Source organism: Bombyx mandarina, chromosome 20, assembly GCF_030267445.1.
Source record: "Bombyx mandarina strain Sakado chromosome 20, ASM3026744v2".
Classification (NCBI taxonomy): domain Eukaryota; kingdom Metazoa; phylum Arthropoda; class Insecta; order Lepidoptera; family Bombycidae; genus Bombyx; species Bombyx mandarina.
Window position 1 is genome coordinate 1,650,596 of NC_143226.1, and position 10,624 is coordinate 1,661,219.

General features: G+C 36.3%; 1 protein-coding gene across 2 annotated transcripts in view; it reads right to left on the reverse strand.

The window, feature by feature from the left end:
* Positions 1-8,648, reverse strand: part of LOC114245010 (uncharacterized) — a 40,239-nt gene extending 31,591 nt beyond the window's left edge. Inside the window, exon 1 of one of the 2 annotated variants that reach the window (XM_028177008.2) lies at positions 8,400-8,648. The gene's annotated coding sequence lies outside the window, so the exon portion shown is untranslated. Of the gene's footprint in view, positions 1-8,258; positions 8,349-8,399 lie in introns of those variants that run through there. The other variant, XM_089736131.1, reaches the window with a different exon arrangement.
* Positions 8,649-10,624: the final 1,976 nt, after the last annotated feature.

Below are 10,624 nucleotides of genomic sequence, written 5' to 3' on the forward strand. Positions count from 1 at the left end.
GACTCTAGTGTAGATGACAGGTCAAGAAGTGGTCGCCCTCGGTCTGTTAGGACTCCAGCAGTGATAAAAGCTGTGAAGGCGCGAATTCAAAGAAATCCCAAACGTAAACAGAAACTGTTGGCCCTTCAGATGGGGTTAAGCAGAACCACGGTGAAAAGGGTGTTAAATGAAGACTTAGGGCTTCGGGCATATCGAAGAAAAACAGGACATCGTTTGAATGCTCGTCTAATGGACCTGAGACTGAAGAGATGCCGCGCTTTGTTGAAGCGGTACGTGGGAAAAAAATATCGGGAAATTCTTTTTTCGGATGAAAAAATTTTTACCGTAGAAGAGAGCTACAACAAACAAAATGATAAGGTGTACGCACACAGTAGTGAAGAAGCGAGCAACCGTATTCCGCGTGTCCAACGAGGTCATTTTCCATCCTCGCTCATGGTATGGTTGGGAGTTTCTTATTGGGGCTTAACAGAGGTACATTTTTGTGAGAAAGGTGTAAAAACGAATGCAGTTGTGTATCAAAATACAGTCCTAACGAACCTTGTGGAACCTGTTTCTCATACCATGTTCAATAACAGGCACTGGGTATTCCAATAAGATTCGGTGCCAGCTCATAGAGCGAAGAGCACAAAAGACTGGCTGGCGGCGCGTGAAAACGACTTCATCCGGCACGAAGATTGGCCCTCCTCCAGTCCAGATTTGAATCCGTTAGATTACAAGATATGGCAACACTTGGAGGAAAAGGCGTGCTCAAAGCCTCATCCCAATTTGGAGTCACTCAAGACATCTTTGATTAAGGCAGCCGCCGATATTGACATGGACCTCGTTCGTGCTGCGATAGACGACTGGCCGCGCAGATTGAAGGCCTGTATTCAACATCACGGAGGTCATTTTGAATAAACTTTAGTGTCATAAGAATCTATGTTTTGTTAAGTTCATTTTGGTATATGAATGGTTACATAATGAATAAACTTGTTTCAATTATTTTACATTAAACATGTGACAGAATTTATGACCTGACTAGGTACGTATTTTCGTGGTAATTTAAGATTGAATTTAAATTTAAAACAACGTACCAATTATTTTGAGCATCCCAACTTATGTTGATTAGTTACAAGAAAAATACTTCGCATAGAAACGATTGTCTATTAAAACTGTTTCAAGCTATTTTGTTTCTCGATTACATTAGGAATATATCTCGTTATTTATACGTACGTATTTCAATGAAATTCTAAGTATTACCCATTCATCTCTCGCTCGATTCATTAACAATTGTCAATGTAAGTGTTTCTTGTAATCGATGAGAAAAGAAAGTCGACTCCGCGTCGGTACGTTTGTAAGAAGGATACTAGGAAACCTGTAACTTCATCCAGTGGCTATCAACAATAAACTGACATTATTGTTTAACGTGAGATTGTTATTGTTCCAAAAAATAGCATGTTTTCTTTGCATAATTTTTGCAACGAATGCTTTTTTGCGGCGGCTTGACGCTACCCCTGGTATAAGGTTGGACGAGCTCACAGCCCACTTGGTGTTAAGTGGTTACTGGAGCACATAGACATCTACAACGTAAATGCGCCACCCACCTTGAGACATAAGTTCTAAGGTCTCAGCATAGTTATAAACTGGCTGCCCCACCCTTCAAACCGAAACGCATTACTGCTTCACGGCAGAAATAGGCAGGGTGGTGGTACCTACCCGTGCGAACTCACAAGAGGTCTTACCACCAGTAATTACGCAAATTATAATTTTGCGGGTTTGATTTTGATTACACGATGTTATTCCTTCACCGTGGAAGTAAATCGTGAACATTCGTTGAGTACGTATTTCATTAGAAAAATTGGTACCCGCCTGAGATTCGAACATCGGTGCATCGCTCACCACGAACGCACCGGACGTCTTATCCTTTAGGCCACGATGTTATTTATGTATAACGTGAGTTTATCTTTAGTTTTATAAAATACCAAGCCTTAGTCGTTGGTCGATAGGTAATGACTATGGTACTACGAAGTCTGTGTTCGGTTCCATGTCAGCGTCAGTATTTATTGTCTATAGGTATATTTGGTTATCGAGTTCTGAGGGCGCATCTATATTTGCTTTTTTTAATTAAAATTCCTTAAGACTTATGTTAAAATAAACTTCTCTCTATACATCACGAGAACGACGTTGAAATAATAATTCGACTATTTTGGAGTTTAGCGTGTGCTAACAAACGAATACAGAATATTTAGTTGATGACGCACAAAAATCAAAGGCATGTAAGGATGTTGGTGTAACGGGCTGTGTGGGACGTATTTGAATGAAATTTCACTTTGGGAAAAGGTATATTTTACGCAAGCGTAGCCGGGGACTGAAGCTGGTGGTAGGACCTTTTGTGAGTCCGCACGGGTAGGTACCACCGCCCCGCCTATTTCTGCCGTGAAGCAGTAATGCGTTTCGGTTTGAAGGGTGGGGCAGCCGTTGTGACTATACTGAGACCTTAGAACTATATCTCAAGGTGTGTGGCGCATTTACGTTGTAGATGTCTATGGGTTCCAGTAACCACTTAACACCAGGTGGGCTGTGAGCTCGTCCACACATCTAAGCAATAAAAAAAAAAGCTAATCAAACCAACAAAACAATATAATATGCGTAATTACTCGTGGTCCCTACGACAAGTTATTGTAAATCTCCCACGGGTAACTCTGACTATTTCTAAGCAGTAATACGTTTCGGTTTGAAGGGCGGGGCAGTCGTTTGGCTATAATTGAGATTTTAAACAGCATGTCTCAAGCGGCATTCTGATAATAATGTCTAATAAATAAATAAACTTGCATATCATAAAATTGCATTGCATAAAAATCGTCGTGGCCTAAAGGACGTTCGGTGCATATGTAGCGATGCATCGGTGTTCGAATCCCACAGGCGGGTACCAATGGTAGGTACCACAACGCCGCCTATTTCTGCCGTGAAGCAGTATTGGGTTTCAGTTTTAAGGATGGGGCAGCCGTTGTAACTATACTGAGAACTTAGAACATATATCTCAAGGTAGATGGCGCAATTTACCTTGTAGATGTCTATGGGCTCCGGTAACCACTTAAGACCAGGTGGGCTGTGAGCTCGTCCACCTATCTAAGCAATAAAAAAAATTGCATATATTAATGTCATCTGTGCAAAAGGTGCATTACTCAAACGTCAGGTAGGCATAGGCAGGTTTTAATCGAGTTCAAATATAAAAAGAAGGCCGAGTTTCTCTATGCGGGTTTTTTTATTACATTTCCTCTTCAATTTTCTTATTGGTTTACGATTCTTTTTTCAAATTTTCTATTACGTTCTAGATTATTCGAGAAAATCATCATTTCACGGCTTTTAATTAAGAGCTTAGTTTAGGAGCAGTGTTTCACCAGCTTTTATATTCTTTTAAATTACACTATAATGTTCATGAATGCTCACGAATATTCATCGCTTTAATCGTGTCGCTAAGAAGTTTCGTTTTTAATGAAGCCTTCTTCGTCGTAACCACAGATCACTGATATTAATATATCAGAGTTTTATTACCATTACATAAAAATCGATTGACCAACAATTTGTTATCGTTAAAACATACGTAATTTTATGGATAGGGATCGACATTGTTGAAAGTCATTTTGCAACAATTACGTTTTTGAACTGGACAATTAATGATGTCACGACTTACGGGGTGTATTTGACAATAGAAGGACATATTCTAGTTTCGAGCCGCAAGTGTTGCCAACTTCACGGCAATTTGTTGTTTTTCTAAGCTAAGGCAAAGAGATACCACGGCATATCTGATGTTAGACACTTACTAAAGCCCGTGGATACTAGTGGACGCGGTTGCTCACTTTAGAGTATGAGATTTTAGTCTTAAATCGATAGGTCTGATTGATTCGCAGCAGAAATAGGCAAGATCTTCAGGAATTTTCAGATCTGATAGGAAAATTGGTAATGTTACATAAACCAGTTAATCTTGCTACGAAAAATTTACAATTTCATTATTGAAATATTGTCCAGATAAAATTTTGAAATTGGAGATATACATAGTTACAAATTAATGTAGTAATAATGATTCTAATAAAATTTATCATATTAATTTTGTAATCGAAATAAAATCGGAACGTTACGATTTCGTAGTACCAAATCGTTTTTTTTTTTTCTTTATTTTTAATTTTTACTACAATACCAATAGCGTATTGTAAAAAATTATCAACCGAATATATTTTATTATCGGGCAATCCGTGACAAAGTTGCTATAACATCTCGACATTAGAGTCGTTTGACGCAATCTTGTCATAACAGTTTAGATGCTTCGTGTGACGATAAACACTTGTTTAACGATAGTGATAATAATGGGTAGATTCAGTTAGGGGGCTTGGGTCTCTGGTACCCACCCAGTAGGTAGGGTTTTTTTTTCAAATTTATACGAAGAATTCCAATTCGAACGCAGAAGGGTTAATTTTCTTTCTCCAATAAGGATTTGTTAAACAGCAACAAAAAATAATTAAACTAGTTAGGATTTGGCGGTAGTCACCGCAGAACACAAGATATTTGAGAGATGCCTGAATCTCGGTTACGACATTTTCAAAATAAGCTTGCATATATACAAATTCCGAAAAACAGCATTCGGACCGTCGGTCTACTGAGCAATATCAGCCGCTCGGTGGAAGATCTTCCCTTTGTCGTATATCTCCCCAGGATCCATAGGACAAAGACAAAGCAATGAAATTATTGTGTCGTCATCGGACCTTGGAGCGTGTGCAAATTTTCAAGTTAATCGAACATTTTGAAGTCAGCGAAAATTGTTTGGGTTGCTGTCATCTCGCTCCGATTTGGAGGTAACGATAAAGGGAAGATATTCGCTTATAAGAAATCGGTCGCTAGACCAACGTTCTTAATTATTAATTTTTTAGGAAGGAAGGATTATGGTGTTCTGAAAGCCTTTCCAGATTCACCAGGACGAGCACGGGTTCAGCCAGGATGGATAGGATTTGCTAAACGCTGCTCGAGCGTCTCCGAAGCAAACCTACAGCTAAAGGGTTCTTCATGTTGTTTTTCGAAACATGTATGCAGGCTTACTTTGAAAATGTCACTAACGAAACACAGTTACCGAATATCCTGTGATAGCTACCGCAACGAAATCACATAGATTATTTAATTTAGGAATTAAAAAAACAACTTTAGTGTCTAGTATTGACTCCTTTCATCACTTAATCATCGGGTATAATTGTTAGAAAGTGTTTGAACAAATCTTATTGGGGAATCGCATTGTTACAATTGCCCGTCGGTTAAATCCAATTGGGTTAAAACCCAATTCTTTTTTCAACCCGGATTTTTAACAATTAGGCTTCTAACGCCTCTTATCAGTTTAAGTAAAGGTGTTTTTCAAAGTAATGTTCACTGACATCAAAATGTTTTGATTAGCTTGAAAGTTTTGAGATGGGTCAATCAAAAATGTACCGATGACAATACAATAAGTTCTACTAGAAAGGCCAGGCTAAAAAAAATTTGTCGTTCGGCGTATATTGTTTACCTATACGTTTTAATAAGAGAATCAACCGAACTAATTAGCTAGTATTTTCTTTCAGATTTATTGTAAAGTTGAAGACACTTATATGGTGAACCTTATTTGAACACTAAACAATTAAGTTTTTTTTTCCCTACCTATGCTGATAGCCTTGAGAGGCTATTTCAGCTTCACCCTAACGTTTGTAGGTGAGCTCGCGGGGCTCAACCGGAGAGTTGCTAACACTGACCCTAGCAAGAGCAGTGCTTCGCAGAATCTACCACCGGATCGGAAACGCGACCCACTGAGAAGATCCGGCGAGAAGCTCAGTGGGCTGTGTCTATGGGTTAGTTCGCTCGTCGAGCCCTTCGTCGCAAGCGACGGGTTCGACGAGGACGGTGACCGGTGCTTGTGGTGCCTAAAAGCACCGTTAATGGATCAGGAGGATCCGTAATGACGTGCCAATTAAGTACAGGCAGGAGACACTTAAAGGAAATTGTACTCTCGTTTATAATCTATGTTAAAGAAATTGAAATTTTTTGCAACGTACATAAACAATAGGTTAAATCTTAAAACTTTTTTTTAAATATATCTACGTCACTCGAGAACCGAAGAAAATATTGGACAACTAAAAAATTGTCCACGTTAATAGACGTAGAAATAGGTTTCTCTTAGAATAATTAGTGCGTTCTTGGAGGGATATATTAGGTACTTATAACGCCGAAATTTACGGTTAGATATTTTATACAATTAGACGAATATCCCCCCATATAAGTTAATCTAAGTACGTCCCATTTTAAAGAGCAATAATGAATGTTTTCCTCGGAGAGCCGCATTACGGCTATCTCAAGTACACGAGACACACAAAATCACGAGATAATGAGCGTCTCGGGATCAGATTGAGATATTATCTCTCGGAGATTGCTCAAAGCACTTGTTACAGTCAATGGCACGTGTATGAGACATTTTAGAATAGATTCTTGTGGATTATAAGATGATTGTATTCTTTATGACATTAGTAAGATGGTAATAGTTTAGAATTATCAATTCGGTTTTATTTCAGAAGATAAATGCTTTCATACGATAAACTCCTAGTGTGCGTTTGATTTTTTTACTGCCAGGATCTAGAGAGAAGCGTCTCCACTCCTAATTATAGGTCAGAAACATCAATCCTCTCAAGAATCATACTATATCATCATAATATAGTACTACGCTAGTTATCTTATACTCGAGATAAAAGGAAAATTATGATGCAACTACCTATAGTCTCAACGTTATATTTGTTTGAGGTTTTAGTTGTTTGTAATAGGCAAATATAGGCAAAGGTAAGTGACAAGGTAATAGTAGTAACTTTTTTGGTTTTCCCTACCTATTTGCTGGTGGCGTAAGGGGCTATTTCAGCTTCTCGCGGACATGTAGGTGAGCTCACGGGCTCTATCTGAGAGAATTTGCGAGCAATAGGAGTGCTTTACAGAATCTACCGCCGGATCGGAATCGGGACCCATTGAGAAGATCTGGCGAGAAACTCAGTGGGCTGTGTGTGTCTATGGGTTAGTTCGCTCTCCGAACTCTTCGTCTATAACTGACAGCTTTAATATCGCCAATGAATACTTGAAGTTCGCGTGTCCTTTATAGAAACTGTATTTATTCTAAAACTATAAAATAAATTATGTGGAATTTTAAGTAGGTATTTTTTGAAGAGACATCACAACATTGCTGCCACTCACATCGAGACAGGAGGAAGAGTTCAATTGTTACGGAACTTTTTGTATTGCAGTATAATTATTAAAAGAAAAAATAAATAATAAATTAAGAATAAAATCTAAACATTTAAAATTCAATATTGTACAGGAATAAGTCTTAATTTTCTTAATTATATAATATTACGTTTAAATTATCTCAAAGAGTAATCGTTCGTGAGCAATTACATAATTAACAAATTGCAACTTAATTTACTAAAGTTACGATGCGAACGATCACAATTTGTGGTAGTTATTTTTTCTGTTTAAAAGTCATTCAATTTAAAGAAAGCAAAAAAAAAGAAGCTACAAGACCGACGGACGCCTTGGACTTATCTTAATAATTAAGATATTTATATAGTCAGCAATCACAACTTATAATAATTTTTTAATCTAAATTTACTTAGTAGAATTTTTTTATGAAAATAAAGAAAAGATATTATTTAAAAATTTACACGTCCGTAAAAGAAATCACATTAATTTCTTGTGCACACGGATCTTTAGTAAATATATATTTCTTTATTTAAAACTTTGAATTAAAGTTCATAACTTATTTTGTTATTAAGTATTTCTCAAGAAGTGATTTTTCACCAGTAAATGTTTTTTAACACGTGAATTATAAAATTAATATTTTACAACAATTCATCCAGCTACAAAAACCTTTTTAGTATTTTAATATTTTTAAAACTTTCTCTAAATCTCTAAAAATAAGAAAAATAGAGACAAGCTTCATTCTTGATATTGTAATTTTAATTAAAAGCCGATACAACATCAAATTATTTTTATTTTTCAGTTAAAATAATTTTAAATAAAATAAAGCAATTTCCAAAAATAAGATAAGATAGAAACAGATAGAACGGTAAGTAAAAGTTACTATAAATTTATCGCTCCATTTTATTGAGAAATAAAATAAATTTAATTTGCTATTTTTAAGAACTGTAAAAATTCAATAATTTTCTTTAAATAATTTATATTTGAAATAGTTAAATACGTTACGAAAACAAATTTGTCTTGCAATTCACCTTCAAAGGTCCAAGAGGTCAATACACGAAGCATTTTACGGGCGCGGACAACACTGAGGCCCACTGGTCACTCCATATAAGGCACATAAAACAATGACGCCTCGATAATTTGCATTGTAATCTAATCGAAATTACACTTACCCAATGGTGGATTATTTTCGCGATATCAGTCTCTGTATGCCAGAAATTTTAATAGTCCGATCTCACTATCTAGTCTCTCACAGATCACTTGAATTTATTTTTTGAGCACAATTCAACAGTCTTATTCAACACTGAATGCACAATTTTTGTGTAATATGTAAAAGCGTGCGCTCGTGAGCGAACGCATCTCGAGCTGACGACAACCTCGCACGGCGAGATGCCGTCTCCTTGTGATTGTGATGAGAGCACGCACTGTCGCTCTGCTCTCGGGGGAGCAGAAGATGGCCGGTGATTGGTCGAGAGTGGCACGGCGGCCGAGCGCGCGGACTGAACGAGAGAGCGCATCTCGCTCCCGAGGTGAGCAAGCGAGATAGCTAGCGCCCGTCGTTTCGTTCGTCCTGACGTGTTCAGGTGGATCATTGTTGAGAGTGTCGGTGATAATATGGAGATGCCTTTCTGAGTGGTTCCGTCTTTATCATTTAATAAATTTTATCTTTGAGATTAAAACAATGATGGCGACTAATATTATTTGCGTTATCACAGTAACTTGAAAACAACATTAAAATAAATAGGTTGTTTAATTATTATTTTTTAACTTCTTTAGTAACTTAACAATAAAAGGTTACTTTTTTGACATAATGAGGATATAAATAAACTGTTTGTGATCGAACACACATTGCTAAGGTTCAATAGTAATTTTTGTTGTCGTTGTACAAATAATTGGAATTAATGTAATTGAATTTTCGTCACTATTACATTGTCGCCGTAATTGTGGCTAATCTTATATATCGTTAATGATTGTCTTTACTATATCGTTAACGAATGGCTAATAGTTATAGACCCTTAGATAGTAAAATATGTAACCGTTTTATAGATCTGTTTAAACTGGTTTCATCCGTTAACTACAGAACAGGTCAGACTTTAAATGGCGTTAGGAAATAACTAGAAAACAATTATTCAGGATTAAAATAAGGTATTTGGTCAACGAATTTATACAAAACTATTATAATATAATGCAATAATGTTTTAAAATGTAAATCAGCACATGACCATTTATCTGGACACTTAATCATGTGTACTAATAACCTATTTGTTTTTCACCTATTTTCCATAACTTACTTCCTTAGTAATTCTCTAATTTCATGTAGAAATTTTGCTTTAAGGTTTGATTCAATCAAAGAGCAATCACTATACTAATGCGATTGGAATTTTAGTTTTGTGTTTCAAAGGTTAACATGACATGGCATCACACGTACCTACCTATCAAAATTACGTTTTTTTAAATTAGAAACGTCTAGAAACATATTTTTTTATTTTTTTTTTATTGCTTAGATGGGTGGACGAGCTCACAGCCCACCTGGTGTTAAGTGGTTACTGGAGCCCATGGACATCTACAACGTAAATGCGCCACCCACCTTGAGATATAAGTTCTAAAGATCTAAAAGATCTCAGTATAGTTACAACGGCTGCCCCACCCTTCGAACCGAAACGCATCACTGCTTCTTTCGAAAATCGGAATCTAAAATTCAACTCTTGGTTAAATCTCCTGTTGATCTCAATACTATAGGCATTACGCGTTTACACTACGTTTGGATATTCCTATGATGAATATTAACATATGATATCTGCCAATACGATTTTATGTTATTTCCATGGATAAATTATTTGAAAACTCGTCATAACCAATTACCTAACCAATTAGTAACCATAGTTTGCGGCTCATTACAGACTACAAAATGTATTTTAATTCTACAATAAGTCATGCGCAATGAGGCTTCTGGACACGTCATGGCGTAAAAGAAATTCTTCAATAATGTTACTAGCCACGACTAATCACATTGAATATAAACTATTGGTGTATTTAAATAAGGTCGTGTTTCAAATAATTTATTAGATTATGTTAGAACATAAAAAAAAAGTCATAAATCAAACATAAAGCAACAAATTTGACCCATCAACATCCTTTGGACTTTACTAAATGTTTCTCAAAGGTGAATATTCTGGAACAAATATTGAAATCCGTAAATAAGAATATGACTTCAGTATACTTGATAATATGGGTCCGGTGAGTTGTTTTGAAAAATATATGCAGAAATTAAATGGATCGAATAAGATATTAGGCCAAATATAACCAAATATGGAACATCCGGTTAAGTATCTATCACATTATAAGTATTCCTAAAATCGATGACTTGGCTCGTTAAATTTATTGCAGAGAATGATCG